The 23,287-nt window shown below is 39.8% G+C and overlaps 1 protein-coding gene across 2 annotated transcripts in view; it reads right to left on the reverse strand.

Annotated features, from left to right (window-relative positions):
- The window catches only part of SNCAIP (synuclein alpha interacting protein), a 216,079-nt gene extending 211,849 nt beyond the window's left edge, over positions 1-4,230 (reverse strand). For both annotated transcript variants that reach the window (XM_075179187.1, XM_075179178.1), the window contains exon 1: positions 4,109-4,230. The gene's annotated coding sequence lies outside the window, so the exon portion shown is untranslated. The remainder of the gene's footprint in view (positions 1-4,108) is intronic.
- Positions 4,231-23,287: the final 19,057 nt, after the last annotated feature.

The raw sequence follows: 23,287 nt of genomic DNA on the forward strand, positions 1-23,287 counted from the left end.
TGAGGAAAGTTTTTTTTTAACACTTAATATTATGGTGAGAGCAGAGTGTCTGTCCTGTGCAAAAAAGGTCATACCCATTGGACACACTTTTAGGCTTGTAAGTGGGGCATTATGCGTATATGTGTGTTTGGCTTACTCCATGTGCTAACTTTTCTATTTTCATAATTGTATTGTATTATGACATTGTTATTTTTAAATGTTGCCAGGTGGGTTCTGGGTAGTTATTGGGAGAGTGATGAACACATTTCCCACAGAGGGGTTGCAGTACCATGTCCCACCAGGAGACAAGAAGTGCCAGTCAGTTGGCAGCCAGAACTTGGGAGTCGCTCTTTTCCAGCCTCAGCCCCTTAGTTATCCTAAGTGGGGCCCATTGTTACAAGGGGGGAGGGGAATGTTGGTGCGCGGGTTTGGGAAAAGGGGCCTGGTAACAGACCCTTATGATTACTGCCAATCCCTGGTTGGACCCTTATCTAAGACCACCATGGTCCAGCCCTGTGACCGTGAGAACCAAACTGTCCTTAAGATGAAGGGGCCAGGCCCAGGTGCTGATTGTTCTGCTTTGGTCAGTGTAAGCATTGAAGTTTAGGCTTCTGCTAGATAGGCAGCCTGCTACCACTGTTACTTGGTCAGCCTGCTGAAACAAGGGGACTTTGGACTTGACTGCTACCATGCTGGTAAAGGGGAGAATATCAGGCCAAGTGGCCAGTACCAGGGGATAAAAGAATCAAAGTTATTGTCTCGCATATATTGTAATACTGTATTTTCTAGTGTTTCTGTTTTACACAATAAAACTACAGTTGTACTTTCTAACTGTTGTTGGGTTTGTGACTTTAGAACCATAAAATGTTTCGGGTCTCCTGACGTGGCACATAAGGTACCTCTGGGTGGCCAGCCAATGTTGAGTGGGCATAAGTGGGCCAAACCTAAATCCAGTATATTCTCAACCATACTTGAAATTCTCTAAAAACTAATTCACATTATGCCTGATTTAGGGTTGGGAAGTCCATTAGCGTCTTGTAAAAATGTGACTTAGGTAAAATTTGTTGCTTTACATGTGGGTAATTTTTACTTACCCGTGTGTTTAAAATATGCTATTTAGGAGGTGTCTTTGTCCGTTAATGATGTTGATCAAAATACAACTCCAGAAATGTAAGTGTACCAATGGATTTTTGTGTGCACAAAAATGTCACAATTTTACGCTTTACTTTAAATTAGACACAATGTACAAATGACACTTATAGCTGGATCCTCGGACAGATGTTGGCATTCATGCTCTGATTTAGGCACTTTTCTACATATATGATGGTCTTGTCCAAAACTAATTCCTTTCTGGCACCTACCTTATGAAATTTAAGTGATGCGTTTACATTTAATACAAAGTACTGTATAGACAGCATGGCTGCACAGTGGTTAGCGTTGTTGCACTGTGTGTATTTTGCATGTTCATCCTGTGTGCTCCCTCCTGTGCTGCAGGTTCCTCCCACATTCCAAGGACATACTGGTAGATTAATTGGCTTATGTGTATCATCATCATCACCATTTATTTATATAGCGCTACCAATTCCGCAGCGCTGTACAGAGAACTCACTCACATCAGTCCCTGCCCCATTGGAGCATACAGTTTAAATTTCCTAACACACACACACACACACACACACACACACACATAGAGAGACTAGGGTCAATATGATAGCAGCCAATTAACCTACCAGTATGTTTTTGGAGTGTGGGAGGAAACCGGAGCACCCGGAGGAAACCGACGCAATCACGGGAAGAACATACAGACTCCACACAGATAGGGCCATGGTCGGGAACTGAACTCATGACCCCAGTGTTGTGAGGCAGAAGTGCTAACCACTGAGCCACCGTGCTGCCCACTTAGCCACTGTGCTGCCTCCATGTGGTAGGAAATATAGATTGTATGCTACATTTGGGCAGGCATTGATGTGAATGGTTAAATATTCACTGTAGAGCACTGTGTAATATGTAGGTGCTATATAAATAACTGTTTATAATATTCCAAACATCTTCCAAAATGCTCAGCCAATCACTGGCTGCTGCCTGACAAAGCACTATCGGAGCTTAGAGCCCTCTCACAGGTGCAGAAACACATGTATTTTATAAAAATATGCATTGTAAAGGTTACGCATTAGTTAGAACAGTAAACATTAACACGTTATGACTGAGGCACATCTGGCAATGTTATGTAGGATTCAGTTTTTCCAACTTGTCCTTGTAAAAGTAGAATTTACGGAGTTACCAATCTGGAATAAAAAATTGTGCATATTGCTTTAAAAATGTGCATTAACCCATTCACACGTTCTTCACACAAATTTCTAAAACACTGGACGACATTTGAGTGACCTATGAACATGTATGGCTCTTAGTTCAGCAACAGAAAATATATTGAAAATTGCCCATACTTGAATTTCAGTAAAAAAAATTAGCATGTATTAGCATGTAAGTGCTATAGTTCTTGAAAGCCAATTTAATTAGGCAACTATTGTGTATTTATATAAAACAATCTAGTTGTCCCACATAGAAGAAATGCACATGGGAGTATATAAACACTACACACAAAGACAGTTTCACCTCCAGAATAGTTAAAAAAAAAAGAGAAACAGACTTCAGGCTCCTGTTGAGATGTGAGTTATGAAGTTATTTTTCAACATTTTCTCGCAGCAATGATAATACCTAGTCTGTCAGACTTCACATGAAATATGCCCCATTGAATGGTTTCTTTAAAATTGCTTTTTCTCTGGAGTTCCTGCAGCAGCAAATGTTCAACACACTGAAAAGACCTCAGAAAACACACAGGATATCATTACTCCTTCTCAAGTAGAAAGGGCGCTCGCTATGTGAATCCTCATTTGGCATTTCCCAGGGCACTTGGGACTGGTTGTGGAACTGAGTGCCATTTTGTTTAATACTTATATACTTAAAAATAGATGGTTACCATCTCATATTAGTGTATTAAATAAAAATAGTAAATGTTAAAATGTTGCTAAGCATGAAACAAGTCTGATGAAAAACATGCCAGAGATGAGACACACTGCATTCCAGACCTGGGAATTAGGAACAATGCAGTTGGAGAACAGGATCACAGGTCTCTGAGAAGATGAGGATAAGGAAGTTAGACAAGAGATTTATGAAGGCATTTCACTCCTTTGTAAACTGCCTGTCTGCCAGCTATCAGCATGGCACGGTGCCACAGTCACTCATCTCCAGGACAGCTAAGAACAGCCCTTGCACTGATAAGCAATGTGATAAGGTGAGGGGGGTGGTGGTCGTAAACGGGAGGCGGGGAAAGATTTAGGAGCACAACAGCTTTCTTCTGTCAAAAGGGATTAAAAAGGGTGCATGACCTTCTAACCAGTTTTGCATTTTGGATCCGTTTGTTGGCAACAATCCCTCCAATCCCATGACCCAGGTACTACATTGGCAATAAATGGTATCATTCTGAAGCCCTTTTAATTGTTTTATTGCACACACTTATTTTGCTCGTTGTTACCCTTGAACAAGAAGCTGGGTACACATCGTTTTAGTCAAAGGCTTTGTACACATCTGAATGACCCACCAAACGCTTGCTGCTCCTTACACTTTATGTGTGAGATCTACACATTAGTAACGTGATATCAATCATAGAACTGTGGGGTTAAATGATGTCTGGTTAGGGTTCAATCCACGATCGTTCTACCTAATTAAAATGATGAAATACTGGATGGGTGTTATTACTGAAGAATAAACACAATTTAAAAAGGATTAATGCCATTTGTCACCGAGCATACAGTTAATTCAGTATAATGACAGGTAATGGACAATGCAGAATTAAGCGACCATTTTTATAAGGAGGGGTAAAGGTCCAGCCTGTATCACCCAGAGGAACAATGCTCCAGGCAGCCTTACTATAGACACAATCAATGAGCATCTGCTCCAGAGCCGCGCTCTATCACAACACAAAGTACCAGTAAAAGATGCACATAGATCACTGTCATACACTCATTATGTCAATACAGCCTCAAACCCAATCGCACAAGCTTTGCATCTATAATTCAGCATCCCATGCTTCATGTCCATTTGCCTAATGTAAATTAGAAGCTCAACTCACCTTTGTTTCCTGAAATATAAATCTCCTGGATCCGTCTAACCAAGGGATGCGCGTCCTGGATGAAGCAGCTCCAGCTCTCTGCAAGCGCAAGAGAGAGCCAGTGAGAGCGGCCTCCCAGGCAGCACGTCAGGCCTGTCTGATCACATAGGGTTAACCTTGGCAGCCGGGCACACCCCCACTTACTGATTGGGTTCAGCTGTGTAGAAGAAGCTGGGGCCAGCTAAGACCACGCCCTATGAGGTCACTAGTCTTACCCCCTTCTAGTGGAGGCACAATCTGCTACTGCGGTTGTGGATAACCAGGGACGCGTTAGGAAACAAAAAATAGGTGAATGACACAATACTGCGATCGCCATCCTGACATTTATATGAGTTGATTTATCTTCTTGATGCCACAAGATGTCTCTTTTTCCGCGATCCCTGAAGAAATGCAAATGGAAATTGCTTTTTCTCAGTGCATTAGATTCTGTCACATATCGCTGTACCAGTACTCAGTGTTGAACAGCCATATGAGACATTTCATGCAACTGTAACTTATAGCCACTTTGTCTTCTCTGTACAATATACATGCTGTAAGACTCAATCTTCACTGGGTGTTTGCAAGTTTTACAGGAAGGTGTTTATTGTTGCAAAAACAATGGACAGCACAGTAACTTGAGTACTTCTCTTCCTCCAGTATTACTGAAAGTGAAGGCATGCAAGAAAAGCACCTTTTTAGATGTAATATCGTTTATCACTTTTTACTCACATTAAGGGCTACATTTATCAATGTTCTCATAAAGTGAAAAATAGTTTTCAATCCTTATCGCATTGATAAGGATTGAACTATTTCACAAATTTATGAAGAACCCAACACAGAAACAGCGGTTCTGATAAACTGCTGTTTCTGTGATAAAAAAAACATACCACGCCTCTTCGGAATGCGCTGTCTCCGGATCTCCTCCATGTCCTCTTCGTTTCCTTCATACTACAATTGCGCATGTGCAGTTCGAAGAACTGGACATGCACACAAACATGTCTGCTCTGTCTATGCAACTATAGTTGCAGAGAGAGAGCGGTGAGTGACAGGGAGGGATCATTTGATCCCTCCACATATGCGCTGTACAACTCTGCTCTTCGGAGCAGTGCTGACAGCACTGAAAATTTTCAATTATGATAATGTACGCCAGCGTACATTAACATGACAAGTTTCCGGAAAAACTATTTTTTGGAGCTTGTTAGATTGCGAGAGGGAGCAGTCACCATACGGAAAGAGAGTGAAACTGTGCTAGCACCACTTCATAAATATGCCCCTAAAACAGAGTGGACCTGATTCATGTTCAGACATATGTCCATTTGCGTAGAATATCTTGAGTAACATTGCTCTGCGCATGCTGAGGAAAGGACATTACGCCATTGAACATATTTGCTTGCAATTTATGTCCAAATACAAATGACACAACTGCCTATGAGGCGAAATGCGGGAGAGAGGGGGCAGACTAACATAGGCCAAGCACAGAATGGGTGTTCCAATACAGATGCGGCCTTTTAAAGTCCTGGGTTTCTCGTAAGTGCACTTGTTTGCACCCATTACAGGGCAGGTGTAAATGCCAACTGATAGTGATGAGTGTATGGCATAGACTTTGACTTGAAAAGTATACTTATGTGTGCCATTAGCTAGCACAGAACATCTGTATTCAAGTAAGATAGACTATTTTATAGAGTGTACAGTACGGATTGCAATCACCTTTATTTATTTAATTAATATAAAACGGAAAAATATTTGCAAAACAAATTTCTATAAATGATTATACTGTTTAGAGCTCTTTTATTTTATATTACAATTTTTTATGTATTCTGATGTGACCTTTTATTGTATATACGCTTGTGTGTATATTGCAGTCTATTGTGTTTGTGCGGCAAGTATTGTTAAGACAGAGCATTCATACTCCCAGATTCACTCTCAAAGAATATTGACATACACTTGGATGTAAATATGGTCGGAACTGCACTGAAGTTCCATGCTCTCTTTTAAAAGAGCAGATTGTGTGCAAGATGCATTCGGACTTAAATCGAGCCCAGCGTGTCACTAAACAAGCTGTTGGATGCTTCAGTTTTTGTTTCTTAAACAGGTTGCTGTTTATTAAAGATGATAACAACAGTAGAATGCAGTTATAGCTGATTGTAGTACTGCAGACAATTCAGGCAATAACAGTTTATACCAGTGGTTCCCAAACTTTTGCAGTTCACGGCACCCTTAGAGTCTCCATAATTTTTTCAAGGCACCCCTCCAAAATAATTATCGAGCAGTCCCGTTTTATAAGCAGTCAAAAAAACGTAATAAGTATTTACGTCAGGACAGAGATACTTATTTATTTGTATGCAAAAATAATACACATAAATCCCAGGGAAAAGCATATTTTTATATATATTTTTTTCAATTATATTTCTGTCAAAGAATAATTTACAACTCACACTGTGCCTCCTCTGCATCACCATGCACACTCTGTGCCCCCTCTGCACCACCATGCACACTCTGTGCCCCCTCTGCACCACCACGCACACTCTGTGCCCCCTCTGCATCACCACGCACACTCTGTGCCCCCTCTGCATCCGCGCTCTGCATCCTTTCAGCCCCCTCTGCATCTACCCCTGCCCCCCCCCCCCCCGCTCTGCCCCCTCTGCATTCGCTCTGTGCCCCCTCTGCATCCCGCCGTGGACAGGAAGAAAAAGAAAAAAAAAAGAAAATAAAAACTTATCAATCCGGCGGCGCCCGTGACCCAGCATCCTCTTTCCTGTTGCTTCTCACTGAATATGTCTGGCGTGATGACGTCACGCCCGGCATTCAGTGAGAAGCGAGGAGGGTGCTGGGTCCCGGGCGCCGCCGGATTGGTAAGTTTTGCTTTTTGCTTTGTTTTTCTTCTTCCTGGCCACGGCACCCCTGTGACAGCGCCATGGCACCCCTGGGAGCCGCGGCGCACAGTTTGGGAACCTAGGGTTTATATAGTACAGGTCCCTGTATGCAGTAGTAAACATATAGATATGGTGGTATACACTGTCTCATACAGTATAGATGCAGGCAGGTTCTTTCCATGTAGTATTACTGTGTGGTGGGCACAGATAAGGAGCCTTCGGTCACCTTCTATTTTGCGTTTTGGGCACATTTGTATACTGTGGCACACAGCTACTAATGCTGCGACTGGTCCCGTACACTATCTCACTGGAAGTAAAGTGCGAAAGCTGAACCTCCGGTTATCAGCACATGTGCAGTAGCGCAGCGCGGACAGTGGAGTCCTGCCACACTTCCTGTTTCCTCCTAGACCACCGAGGAAACGAGCAGGAAACGGAGTAAAGAGCTCCTTTACTAACACTTCAGCCCCTGCTCTGTTCACACCAGGCATCACTGAATATGCGCTAGCCCCTGTACATGTTTACAAAAGCAGAGCAGGGACTGCAGGGCTGGACCTGCATCGCTGGGCCCCCACCCTAAACTTTGCGGTGGGTTCCAGCAACAGAGCCTTATGTCCTTGCTTGTAGTTGTGCTTATTTGATGTTTGTGAAAATGTAAAGTATAAATATGAAGCTCTCCACAGTCTACAAAAGGATTGGAAATTTGTATTTCATCATCATTTATTTATGTAGCGCCAGTGAATTCCGTAGCGCTTTACAATAGAGGACAAACACAGTAATAATACTTGGTAAAACAGACAAAGAGGTAAGAGGGCCCTGATCGCAAGCTTACAATTTATAGGTCAATGGGAGTTTGATACATGAGGTTAATACCTTGTGTTTCAAACTCTCATTGTCCTACAGATTGTAAGCTTTCGAGCAGGGTTCTCTTACCTCTCTGTCTGTATGTATTACCCAGTATTGTCTTATTAATGTTTGTTTCCAATTGTAAAGCGCTACAGAATTTGCTGGCGCTATATAAATAAAAGATGATGATGACTATACATATTGCATATTGCTTCAGCCAGATTGCAAAGGATAAAAAGTGATTCATATGCTATGTGATCCAGTCACACAGCAGTGTTGGTCTGGGGTCAAAGGGTTGTTTGTCTTGTGTGAATTGTGTAAAGGGTGGTAATAGGGTAACCTACTGAGGTTAAGATGGTGGTTGGGGAATATTATAAGCTTGTCTGAAGAGGTGGGTTTTCAGAGAACGCTTGAAAATTTGTAGACCAGAGGAAAGTCTTATTGTATGAGGGAGAAATTCTACAGAGTGTGTGCAGCGCGAAAAGAGTTGGACATCCAATATGAAATGGCAGAAAGACGGTCAGTAACGCGAGACAACACAGATGGTAAAAGATCAGGAGAAGATAGCTCAATTTAAGTATCATCCACATAGAGATGATACTGAAATTCAAAGGAGCTTATTAGTTTTCCAAGAGAAATTGTGTAGATAGAGAATAGCAAATGACCTAGGACTGAGCCTTTTGGTACTCCAACTGATAATGGAAGTGAAGCAGAGGTGGATCCAGAGAAATTAACACTGTAAGACAGATTAGATAGGTAGGATGAGAACCAGGATAGGGCAGTGCCTTTAAGACTTAGGGATTGTAGCGTTTGTATGAGGAGAGTGTAGTCAACAGTGTCAAATGCAGCAGAGAGATCCAGGAGAATTAGAAGATAGTATTGGCTTTTATTTTTAGCAGGGATCAAATCATTGACAACCTTGGTCAACGCATTCTTTGAGGAGTGTTGAGAGCGAAAGCCAGACTGAAGAGGATCCAATAGGTTGTTTGCGAAAAGGATGCATGTGAGGCGAGTATAGGCAAGTCTTTCTAGATGCTTGGAGGGCCATGGGAGCTGAGAGATGGGATGGTATTTTCAGAGAGAGTTTGGGTCAGAATTTTGTTTTCTTCAGAAAATGACGGGAAGATACCAGTAGAGAGAGAAATTACAGATTTTAGTTACAAATGGAAAGAGCACAGGAAACAGTTATCTACCCATTTGTGAAGGTATTGAATCAAGAGGAAAGGAGGTACAGTAGGAAGATTATAAGAGAGTAAATACTTCCACTTCACTTGATTAAATTAAGAAAGGGTGTTAGAGGGTGCTGGGAAGAAATTGAGCTGATTGCTTGTCAAGGAAGATGATACAATGTCTAGTCTGATCGCTTGTCAAGGAAGATGATACAATTTCTAGTCTGATCTTATCAATCTTGTTCTTTAAGTAGGAAGCCAGATCCTGAGCACTGGTATTAGTTGGAGAGTTTGGGATGGGAGGGTTAAAAAGATATTTAAATGTGTTAAATAGAAAAACTTCACAAGGACAGCAGTTTAACGTGACTGCTGTCCCTGCTGAAGTTTATTGATAAATATGAAAGATAGTTCATCATCATCATCATCATAGTTCAATCCTTATCAATGTGATGAGGATTGAAAACTATCTTTCAAATTAAGCGGTACTTCTAAAATATGCCCCATAGAGAAAAAGATATGTAAGATGAATGTAAAATGTGTGCATGTTATTATTTACTACTGTTAAGGCTCAGGGTGTAACTAATAATAAAGGGGCCAGATGCACAAATCAGTGAGTAGACTAACGGTGTACGACAGCTTTGCAAAGTCATGTTTATTAGCCTACGCAATGCTGCACTAATATGCTGTTTTCCTGCATGTAGCTGGCAATGTAAGCCCTAAGTTACTGAAACACAGACATGATTCATTCTGTGAATGCTGTCAGCAACATTCAGAAAACTAAGCAGTGCTGGGGTGTCCAGAATTTACCACTTAAGCTGCTTGCTATGTGCAGATAAATACAGTTAGAGCGCAGAGTTCCCTAGGCTAATATATATATATGGGCGCGTGGTGGTTAGCATTAGGGAACTCAATCGCCACATAGGCTGCTATACCTCTGTGTGCATACCTAATGGCATGACAAGAACGCAGTTGTGAGACAATAGTACCACACATGGGGGCACATTTATCAATCTTCTCATAAAGTGAAAAATAGTTTTCAATCCTTATCACATTGAACTATTTCTCAAATTTATGAAAAACGGAACACAGAAACAGCAGCTCCGATAAACTGCTGTTTCTGTGATAAAAAAAACATACTTGCCCTGCCTCTTCAGAATGTGCTGTCTCCGGATCTCCTCCAGGTGTTCGTCGCTCCTCTTCGTGCATCAATTGCTTCGAACTGCACATGCGCACAAACATCTCCGCTCTGTCTCTGCAATGAGAGAGCGGTGAGTGACAGGGAGGGATCATGTGATCCCTCCACACATGCGCTGTCCAGCTCTGCTCTTTGGACATGACAAGTTTCCGTAAAAAAAATTTTTGCGGAACCTATTAGATTGCGGCCGGGAGCAGTCACCATACTGTAGAATGGTTACTGCTCCCAAAAAATAAAAGGAATGCAAAGGAGCAGATATCCACGATATCCGCTGCAATGCACCCTTCTTAAATATGTGGGACACACAGAGGGCCGTGGATTTCACGGTAAATGCACGATAGTGCACCATCACTGTTTGTTAAATATGCCCCATAGACACACATACACACACCTGGCAACCACTTCACATTCAGATAATATACAATGTTATATAATTGTATATACAGTTCCTAAATTAATCATTTTTAACGTAATATGAGACCAGATTGCCTTCTTCCCTGCACTTTTATGTCTACAACTCTTCAACTATTTTTTTTACATTACATAGTCCCTAAATCTTAGGGATGGTACATCTAGGTGGACCTAGTAAAAAGGCTTCATCGAGTATGTTTGTTTTTCTTTATGATAATTAGCATGATCTCTTCCCTTCCTGGGATTTTCCCTTTTTTCAAAGGGAGGTTTCTAGCACTTTTACTCTGAAGCTGTTTTAGTTGGTTTTTCTGTTTGTGAATCTGGATCATGAATATAACTTATCAGAACCCATAAGGGCGCACATGTTCCTGTGTCAAGCGCCTATTCGATTTCCCCTTTGTTTTAAGTTTTACGTCATAGACTGAAATGCATTGATTCAGTTGACTTACAACAATGTAAGGAGAGAATTACCAGTTTCAAAAAGTTTTCCTGTTCTTGTGATTGATTTGTTTCTCACTGTGGGGACTGTTTATCAACTCCTGGTTCATGCTGTGAAATGTCTGTTTCCACATGGTTTGGGGAAAATCAAGTTGACAGCCATATTAATAACAGCATAATACAGGAGATATCCTATGAGGAGAGCATCCTTCCTTGGTGGGGCCCTTGCTCCCCCCCATCCTGTATCTAATTGTATCCTGAGCATGCACGGTCTGATGGTCGCACATGCTCAGTGCATAGCCCAGGACAGAACCTGGAAGTAAAGTATTCACGGTTCCGATCACTTTACTATAGACTCTTCACTGGGACAGTCTCATATCTAAACCGCTGTCCGATCTGAACAGTTTTAAAAAAATAGTTATGTTAAACCATTTCTTATCATTGCAATAAGGAATGCTTATTAACATACAGAAATGCAAAGGGCATTCATTGTTTTAATTTGATGGCTGATGTGGTAGGGCTGATATTTCTGGGTCACATCACAATGCCCCTCTTGAAGTCACTGTCTGTGGCCCTGTACCCAGCACTGTGGACTCAACATTTCTTCTTTTTCAGTTCGTTAAATAACAAGTTCCACGGTGGAATGTTCATTCCTACCAAACATAATAAGGAATGGAGAATAACCTTTGGTAGAATGGATTGTTTTATTGTAAACTTGAACTAACTTTGCGAAAATAATCCTCCCACATTTTCTTCTAATCATTCTCAAGGCTTCATAGTATCTATTGAACCTGTCGTAGGAACCATTTCCTTGTGTGTAGGATGAGATTGTGTACAGCGTATGGAGTTCACTTTTCCCACAAAGTTAATCTCCTGATTCGAATGTAATTTGTTAGGACATCTGTAGAGGCGATTGACGTTTTTCATAGTATATGGGCCACAGTAGTCTCTTCTACAGGTAATTCATTCATCATCAAGATTTGTAGCGGAAAGTTAGTCTACAGAGAAAACAGTGGAGCCTTTGACTGTGTTCTCCTCATTAAATTGCTCTCAAACATGACCCACAAACACTTTTGACAACCTCCACAATTTCAGGCAATAGTAGAATTGTTGCACCCAATTGTAGTTCTTCACTGGTGCGAAGTGTTCTTTTCACTGGTAGATGTGTCAGTCCACAGATTTTGTATTGCTCATGGGAATGCTTCATTTTTGTTATGCTTTGAGGTGCTATAAATCAGCAGGCTAGAATATAAATGGAATGCCTTTTGCACTTTCCAGTTGCATTTTATGCACTAAAGTACATTTTATGCACACAGATCACAATTTAACAAAGGCGTTAAAATGTTTCCTTACTTTTATGACTTATATAGGACACTTAAAGGACAAGTCATTTTAGGAGAATATGGGGAGTCTTAAACATATTTATCATTAGGTGCATTTCACTAGGGTACAGGCACCTTCTGTGGTCATTCATCAAAACTGGACGCACATGGACGTGCAGAAAATGTGGGTGTGGCCAGAATATTAGAATGTTTACAGCAGAAAAGAATATTTCCACAGCCAATAGAGGAAGGAGGGGCTAGGTGTACCTTACACTCTCAAATTCGACCACAAACTGGTCCATGTTGTATTTAATTGCTCCCTTCCAGCCCCCTTTGGTTTATAGTAAACTGCTGCTACTATTATTAAAGTAATGCTATCGTTTTCAAATAAGCATTGCCCAAGCGATTGTATTGTGTTTCTAACGCACAAAGTGATTTGTTTTAGCAGATGTAAATAGTCAACAATTCAATACATTATTATATTATGATACAGTACAGTACAGCCAATACCAAAAGTTACATACATACATACCGCGCTCTTATCGCATTGCGCTCGCTGCGCAACCACGGGACCCAATGGACAGTATATCTGCTTAGAATACTGTGTCAGAAGTGACTGGGGCTGGTGGGGGATGCAGCTATTATATATACAATCAGTGTTTCATTGTGAACAATAGAGATGACGTAGCTTGCTTCTATAGGTCCAGACGTTGGGTGGGTTCAGGGTAAACAGATCATAGGCTGATTCAATCTAAGAAATCCAAAGGAGGGGGTCGTCTCTCCAGGGGGTCTGCTCCTTTCATAGACAGCATCGTACAAAGGTTTATTCTCTAATATCAATAAGTAAAGTATGCAATGTGCGATCTCTTCGCCGACTGCACCGGACAGCTGCTGATGAATAGGGCTTTAATATGACACCAGGCGTGGTACCTTTCCTATAACCTGAACCTTGAATATCACTGAAGTGTACATATAATCACTATATATAAATATATATATATATATATATATATATTACTAGAACAAAGCACAGGCAGGGCGCCTCATAGTGTTATACCAGGACAACAAGGAAAAAAATGTGTATATATATATATGCGTACCGTCAGGTAAAGATGTATCATCTAGACTTGAGTGGATCCTCTTAGGGAGTTGTAACACTGGATCTCAACTCAGGAAAAATCCAAAGGCATGGAAAAAGGCAAACATAGTATAATATTGTAATGCAAAGAATAATGCACCACGTGAAACACCACAGAATGTTCAAACAGGTGTGGTATTCAAGAATGCACCAGGATATATGTATAGAACAACGTAGCCCAAGAAAACACACACCACTTTGTGTATAGGTAATAATTCATATGCGTACCAGAAATATGAGCATAATAGCCAGAAGATGTTTTTCTTTAAAAGCAGCTGTATCTCATACAATGGATACCCAGGTATAAGGGCAAACTAGCCAGAAGATGTTTCCTTTAAAAGCAGCTGTATCTCGTGCAATGGACACCCTTCCAGCGGCGGTATAATAAATGGAAGGGGATACAATTGTAAAGAGCAATAAAATTTAATAAACAAAGTAATACTGAACTCACATATAGTTCACCAGGTACAGCTGATCAACAGTAAGGCTCGACGCGTTTCGTCTTGATAATCACAAGACTTCCTCAGGAGCACAGAGATGTGTAACACCGGATTAACCGGCTTTTAATACTTTTTTTTAATAAGTTGATACGAATAGTTATCTTCATTATAGGAGTTGCCACCAGAAACGGTGGAAAAACAACATACCCTTTTCCCAATTTAACAGAATTAAAAGGAACTGTAGTAGGGAGACAGATTTTGAAGAACAACTATCATTATACTCGGATCGTTTTAGAAAAAGAGGTTATCCGGCCTCTTTGTTAGATGAGGCTACTCAGAATATTAAGAACAAAAATAGAACTGAGACCCTAAAGTATTCAACTAAAGGTGAAAAGAAGGATATGATACCGTTTATTACAGAATACAGTAGTGGGGAAAACCTTATAAGGTCGACCCTAACTAAACATTGGAATATCTTAAAAAGGGATCCAGTTTTATCTGAAATACTTCCGGAAAGACCAGTGGTAGTTTTCAGAAAAAAACGATGTTTGAAAGATATGATAGCTCCAAGTTTATTGGAGAAAACAACAACAAGCCATAAACCACCTGTATTAAATACCAATGGTTCAGTGAGATGTAATCACTGTAATATCTGCAAGTTTATGGATCCTACTAAAACTCATTTTTTCAACTCAGACAATAGTAAAAAATTCTTTATTAAGAATAGGATGGATTGTTTAACAACTTCTGTGATATACATGTTGGTTTGCCCATGCAAATTAAAATATATTGGCAAAACAAAACGTACTCTTAAATTACGTATACAAGAACACATTCGTAATATTAGGAACAAATTTAAAGCCATTCTGTATCTAGACATTTCAATTTGATACACAATGGAGATCCACATGGTCTTAAATTTATAGCTTTAGAGCATGTTACACTGGGTAAAAGGGGAGGTGATTTGCAAAGGAAACTTTCACAACGTGAAATGTATTGGATTTTCGAATTGGATACCTTATCCCCTACCGGTCTTAATGAAAACTATGAACTTGCCCCTTTTTTATAAATTTCCCTTTAAGTTCTTCCCTCCCCCTTCTTTCCTTCTTTCCCTTATAAACACTTGTATGTGAGCTTTTTCCATAAGTTTTGTTATCTATGGATCACATATTAGATGCATATTATATAGATATGGGTTATGATATTGAATGTCTTTTTAGACATGAAGTATGTATTTGCACTTTATAAATATGTCCTCTGATAATATAATGTGTGGGTAGTTTACAGTCTTTTATACACAAGTCACTTTACACTTCATTAGAATTTTTTATACCTTATTAACATTGTATATTGTGTTACATGGATTACATGTGATGGTTACCATATAGTGCTGTTAAATGACATCTATTTCTTATATGTTTTCCTTATATAGCACTATTTGTTAGTTTCAGCGGTACTCTCTGCCGCATATATGGTGATGTAATGTTCTTGTTCATAAGCATATATACTCTGGCGCTGTGTACGGATCGCATCTAACATGCTGTTTTATTGTTATTGTTGGGATTGCACTTAGAATCCGTTTACAATAAAGTTTTTGTATTTCCGATCCCGCGCCTGCGCACACTGTGGCGGACTGTGCGCATGCGCCAAAATGGCGCACGGACTCGATAAAAAGCCGGTTAATCCGGTGTTACACATCTCTGTGCTCCTGAGGAAGTCTTGTGATTATCAAGACGAAACGCGTCGAGCCTTACTGTTGATCAGCTGTACCTGGTGAACTATATGTGAGTTCAGTATTACTTTGTTTATTAAATTTTATTGCTCTTTACAATTGTATCCCCTTCCATTTATTATACCGCCGCTGGAAGGGTGTCCATTGCACGAGATACAGCTGCTTTTAAAGGAAACATCTTCTGGCTAGTTTGCCCGTATACCTGGGTATCCATTGTATGAGATACAGCTGCTTTTAAAGAAAAACATCTTCTGGCTATTATGCTCATATTTCTGGTACGCATATGAATTATTACCTATACACAAAGTGGTGTGTGTTTTCTTGGGCTACGTTGTTCTATACATATATCCTGGTGCATTCTTGAATACCACACCTGTTTGAACATTCTGTGGTGTTTCACATGGTGCATTATTCTTTGCATTACAATATTATACTATGTTTGCCTTTTTCCATGCCTTTGGATTTTTCCTGAGTTGAGATCCAGTGTTACAACTCCCTAAGAGGATCCACTCAAGTCTAGATGATACATCTTTACCTGACGGTACGCATATATATACACATTTTTTTCCTTGTTGTCCTGGTATAACACTATGAGGCGCCCTGCCTGTGCTTTGTTCTAGTGACTATTTTCTTCTGGATTGACCATCTGGATACAGGCTTCTACGTGGCTGCCACTCATACATGAGTGAAGTGATTGTGGACTGCTAATTACTAATTATTATTCTGATACTGTATAGTATTGTGAACCTTTATATATAATACTAACTGATGTGGTAGACAGCGCCAGTGTATATCTATTGTTGTGGTTATATATATATATATATATATATATATATATATATACAGACTAATAATAAACCAAATACTATCTGCTCCTAAATTACAGTGTAACGGAACTAATATGAATATGTATTATATAAATAACTAAATGTTGTAATGCAAGTGTGTGCGTGCGTATTTTACCGTGCGAACGCACCACGCCACGTGTTACGTAGCGTACGGATCGCATTTGCATGGCTAAACAATATTAAACCAATATACTTTCGTTCATCCAATTATACGACTTCAACAGTCCACCCTTTGATAGTATAATAAACTATCACCTTAAAGATGTTATATGCAGGATCTCAGTACCACGTTTCATTGTTGTGTAATACAAATCCCCCTTGGTGTATGACCACGCTGTTTGTAGATCTAAACAAGTTATCATAAGAGAGAGTCTTAATCCTCTAAACGATTTCTTCTCTTACTATAGACCGTACATTTCTGGAGCTTGGAGATAACCTTTTGTATGCCCTTCAAGGGTACAATAAAACACGTAATACATTATTTGGAAAGGTACAGAGTACAACAGATCATGTATCAGTTATACAGAATACTCTACTACAGTTCTTCAAGTTTAACAGGTTCATCTGTCCAACGCATGTCTTTAAGCTCATAATACATTTAAACACTTCATGTTCATTAATAGTATCATCCTATGTCTATCAATAATGTCATATACAATCTCCTTCAGCTTGCGTTAATATACACTTCTAATAATGTCATCAGTTCTTTTCATCAACACTTGTGGGCGGGCTATTGTCTGTTCGTTCTTCCCAGTCTCCCGATACTCAGATTTAACAGTGAGCGGCTTGCAAAGCATTGGGAGACTTCAGACAAAGGGACCTAGGTGTCCTACTTTTTCCCTTAGTGACCTCCCGCCTATAGTTCGGGTACCTCAAGAATATTTAGTGGAAAGAGAACTAATCCTACTTGATATAATCACTGAGGCACATGTGAGCACGCCCAGCACTTTGTTTGGTCTAAAACCTTACCCTCCCAAGAATGATAATCATTCTCAAGGATGCCTGCTCAAGTCTGAATATTACTGGACTGGCATCGCTGGGTGTACCTCTTTTTTAACCATGGGGTCGCCGTACTTACGGACGTAATGCTACTAAGACAATAGCCCCTCGCACTTTCTCCAAGCTCCGAGGTTTCCAAATTTTCCTTTATCCCTGAATTGAATAGAATAATTGGCTGGACCAATTATGCTACTAACTTCTCCTTCCTCCCCAATACATCCTTACCATTACCTGAACCAGTCTCTGTCACCTGCTAATAATCAAAAGAATTAACCGTCCTGAGAAGAGAATGAAATGAGAGAACACAAAACAGGAAAAACTACAACTTCATGCTGGACAACAGTCTTAGCCTTTGGCTCAGGTGCTACTAACTGTATTCGAGGCCTTCCAGAACAGACTCATGAGTGCCCTTGGACCCTTCTCTGAGTGTTGGCCCCTCTGCAGTGGGTGGAATGGGCACCAGTGTGTCTCTGCTACCCTTAAAGCCGTGATGCTGGTAGCCTACACCTGGTACCTGTCTGTCAAATAACCTGAGCCTAAGAAATTTCTGCTCCACAACTTACTCTCCCGATCCACATCCTGACAGTTAGTGTGACCTTTCAGGAAACAGTGTTTTGGACGTTCTTGGTTGCTGTCTCACTATTTACCTTCTCTCAAGGTCTAACCTAGCCTCCAGTTACAATCTCATCTCACGAGGGGTCAAGAACATTTCAAAAACCGACAGGTTAGGAGTCTGCCCAGGAGTGATCTTTTGGTAGCGGGAAAGGACTAGTGGCCGAAGCTATCAGTCACTTCAATCAAGTTCCAAATCTTATTCTATTCAATTCGTTTTACCGAGTACCACTACTTTATGTTCACACTGGTTTATGGCTAACTGAAAGTATGTGATTTGTTACCACTACTCATACATTATACCTCTATTATCAATAACATGAACACCCCTATCATCTATTATAACTTTAGGACTATCAAATTGAATAACAAAAGTTTTGAGTATGACACAGTAATACATTAGACACATTTCAATACACCTTTACCCAGACATTTTTCATTGGTACACCTGTGTATACTTGAGGATCCTGCATGGTGGTAATTGGATGACGTGTATTTGTTTTACCTGGTGGAAAACCCATCAGCAGGAGGGATATGGGATGGCTCTATTGGTCTACTTTGTCCATCTTTCCAGAGTCCGCCAGACTCCTCACCACATCTCTTCACCTTCCAGACAGTTTATTCCTCAGGTAACACAAATCTTCATATATTCACCAATATGTGTATGTGTGCATGTTTGTGTGTGTGTGTTCACCTTTTAAAACTAAAACAATACAACGAAAAACAAAACAAAACATAGATTTGTTAGCTGTCACATAAAACCCTGCTGTCTATTTGACAGCTATGTTCGCCCTGGTGTGACAGTCATGTATGGTCGTGTGTGTAAGTGTGGACTTTACTAGCAGCTACTTCAGTTGGTAAGTGTGTCACTGTATAAAGTCCTCTATGTAGTGTACTAATCATGTGCTGGTATTGCTATAAAACGATTTCTCAGTCACCTCAACATCGCCCCCTAGACTAGAAAAATGCTGAAGACCAATGTATATCAATCGATTTTCCCTCTGCCAATTCACATGCCATTCTCAGTACCTCACCTTCAGCTACTTGACTAAGTGGGAAAGGCAAAGGGGTCTATTTCTATAACACTTTCTTCAAATATAACAGTACCCAGTACATGTCTGTCTAACAGTGAAAAATATAAAACATGAAAATTCTACATTTTGCAGGGTTTCACATTATGTCGTATCTTGTGGTAAAAATCCTACTCCAATGTTCTATACAGAGATGCATATCTGTATGCCTAACTTCCAGCAATCTCCTATCCACCCTTTGTGCATCCATATAAAGGCACATTTTTGAACAGGAGGCACGAATCATAAAACAAAAAAAACAACACAGATATGCAATCTATAAAACATGAATCGTATTTCCACAACAGAACCTTTCTGCTTAAAATCAGCAGTTTCTATACCCATGAAAACAAAACCCCTGACTGTTTCTGTAACTCATGTTAATCTAGTGTGTGTATCTCTGAATTTGTCTTATGTAAAAAAAAAAAATTATGTCTTAGCCCCATTGTTGAGACTGTGTCTGATTTTATCTCTACCAGAGCAGAGAGAGAGAGGGAGAGAGAGAGAGAGGGAGAGAGGGAGAGAGAGAGGTACTAGTGTTTGTGTAAAGAATGAGAAATAGGAAAGCAATGAATGATGGGAATACAAAGATTTGAATACAAACATACATGCAGAAAGGGAGATTTTTACAACAAAATGATAGCTGGATTGGACTCTGACTCTCTGGGGAAATGGCTGTATTCATTTAACTATGATCCCTCCCAAGAATGACTAGGGTGTCTTAACCGTGCAATCCAGTGTCGTCCGTCATTTGTTCATTAAGAACTCGGTATCTCATTGACTACATACCTTTTCAACGGACTTTCCTAACTTATAATAGAGAAATGTAAAAATTAACTGTTGATGACTCATCTGAGATACATAAACAATATTTTGGAGCAAAGTATGTATATACTTCATTGTTGGATAATGATTCTCAGCCAAACAAATTATCATGAGACACTGCAGCCTAAAACAAAGAGTGTTCCATTTGTCTATTGTTAATTAGTCTTTCAAGAGTAATTCTTCTATTTCTCTATCTCACCCCTTTTAAACACTAATTTTATATATCGTCTGTGTACCCTTATCTGTGAGAAGAAAAACAAGATAGTTATCTTAAAACAGCAAACAAAACAAACATTTCCATTCTTTTCCATCGGCCAGCGATTTAGGAAAGCAAACATGTGACAACATAAAACAAACAAACAAAATCAACAAAGATTACCTTTTAAATAAGTTTCTTTCTACATTTTGCACCTTAATACTTACCACAGATTAACTCTAGAGTCGGCTATATTTCTCCCCCAGAATATTAGTTGGTACAGAGTGTGCAATCAATTGTAGGGGAACCTCTGAGAGAAGTGTACGCCTCCTTTGTGGATGTCTATGTGATTTCCAACTCAGGTATCCATTCTTCTCTCTACACAGTTCCTACTCATGTGTCCCTACTTACGGCAGTAGAAGCACGTCCCTGGATGGTTTCACAGGCTATGCCCACACACCACCTAACACAGAAATATCATTGCAGACTAAAGGGCTATCAGCTCCTCGATACCCTGGACTCTACCACAAAGTCTGTTTTCACCGTATACCCTGTATACTACTTATTTAAATCACGTGCTTCTTCAATACACCGTATGCTACATAAAAAAATCCACATATTACCATATCACCGTATATCCTGTATACTACCTATAACACCGTATGCTACATAAAAATCCACATACTACCATATCACCGTATACCCTGTATACTACCTATTCCCACACCATATACAGCTTAGAATACTGTATATTACCTATAACACCGTATGTTACATACAAATTCACATACTACCTATTAAACTGCACCATATGTTACATAAAAAATCCACATTCTACTTATTAATCTGCACCGTATGTTACATAAAAAATCCACATACTACCTATTAAAACTGCACCGTATGTTACATAAACAATGCACATACTACCTATTAAATTGTTCTTATTTCAAACACAACCATCCAGTCCCCCTGGTTAAGCAGCAACCGATATCTCTATCTTTTCAATAGTAAATCACCTCTTTGTCTGTCTTCAACAGTATGCAAATTCTTCCGTTATCTATCTCTTTTCAACAGTATGCAAACTCTTCTCTTATCTTTATGCATACCATTCACATACAACCTTTTGTTTTCTGCACAGACAATAGATTTCCCAATCAATGGTAGTTTTACAGAGGTTTTAACAAATGCTTATATAACAGACTATGAACATATTAAGACATATGTAGACTATGTTACATATATAACAGACTATGAACATGATTGTTTAAACACGTGGTAACAATACCGGAAGTTTATACATGCTAAACAGGAAGCACACAGACACTAGGCAATGCAATACCCTTTAAAACGCAAAACGACAATTAAAAGAAACATTTTTCTTTCTTGTCCCTAGATTCTAGTTAGCATTCCTTCAGATTACGCAACTACGGACATTCGGCTTCTCAACACAAAATGGACAACAGGTTTTGAACACATTGCGTTCTTTACCATATAAGACGCGTCCGTCAATATCCACCCTTTGTTGAGGAACCGAATTCCGTCAGCGTTGCATAAATTCCGGCAACGTAACCTCCTAACTCAAGAGCCCCTAAATTATTAAAGTAATTCTATAATTTTCAAATAAGCATTGCCCAAGCGATTGTATTGTGTTTCTAATGCACAAAGTGATTTATTTTAGCAGATGTAAATAGTCAACAATTCAATACATTATTATATTATGATACAGTACAGTACAGCCAATACCAAAAGTTACATACATACATACCACGCTCTTATCGCATTGCGCTCGCTGCGCAACCACGGGAACCAATGGACAGTATATCTGCTTAGAATACTGTGTCAGAAGTGACGGGCTGGTGGGGGATGCAGCTATTATATATACAGTCAGTGTTTCATTGTGAACAATAGAGATGACGTAGCTTGCTTCTATAGGTCCAGACGTTGGGTGGGTTCAGGGTAAACAGATCATAGGCTGATTCAATCTAAGGAATCCAAAGGAGGGGGTCGTCTCTCCAGGGGGTCTGCTCCTTTCATAGACAGCATCGTACAAAGGTTTATTCTCTAATATCAATAACTAAAGTATGTAACGTGCGATCTCTTTGCCGACTGCACCGGACAGCTGCTGATGAATAGGGCTTTAATATGACACCAGGCGTGGTACCTCTCCTATAACCTGAACCTTGAATATCACTGAAGTTTACATATAATCATTATATATATATATATATATATATATATATATATATATATATATATATATATACTAATAATAAACCAAATACTATCTGCTCCTAAATTACAGTGTAACGGAACCAATATGAATATGAATTATATAAATAACTAAATGTTGTAATGCAAGTGTGTGCGTGCGTATTTTACCGTGCGAACGCACCACGCCACGTGTTACGTAGCGTACGGATCGCATTTGCATGGCTAAACAATATTAAACCAATATACTTTCGTTCATCCAATTATACGACTTCAACACTATATATCCAATATATCTATTTCACCATGATCCATTAAACTGATTGGGTACAAATGCCTGTGACCCACTGATGCAAGCAACAACGAAGATCAGCTTTCAATATATAATGCCTTAATGCTACAAATATTTAACATCAGCTTTGTGTTAAATTACCAATGCCATACACACGTGACTGTGACACATGAAGAATTCTGCCCACCAGTGCTTTTGCGCTGCCAATCAGAGTCCTGCATATTCTTCTCACCAGCTGTCTTGGTAGTGGCATATTAGGTGGTGGCTTATTATCATCCCTCTCTGTCAGGTCATGCTCTTTTTGCTCTGCACTGCACAACCCACAATCTGGGCACTGATAGTGTGACAGTGTACTTTTAGTCCATCAGTCACTCTCTGGCTATTGACAGACTGTCTGAGCCAATCAAAATGTGCTGCCACAATTTCACTGCCAAGATTGTGGGCTTTATAGGGCATGATCTAACTGAGAAAAGGTGTTGGGTAGGGATAATTTATAATTGTGCCTGCATGCTTTGATTAGCTGACAGTGACTGATGCCACTAATGCCATA

The sequence above is a fragment of the Mixophyes fleayi genome, chromosome 1 (assembly GCF_038048845.1).
Source record: "Mixophyes fleayi isolate aMixFle1 chromosome 1, aMixFle1.hap1, whole genome shotgun sequence".
In the NCBI taxonomy this organism is placed as follows: domain Eukaryota; kingdom Metazoa; phylum Chordata; class Amphibia; order Anura; family Limnodynastidae; genus Mixophyes; species Mixophyes fleayi.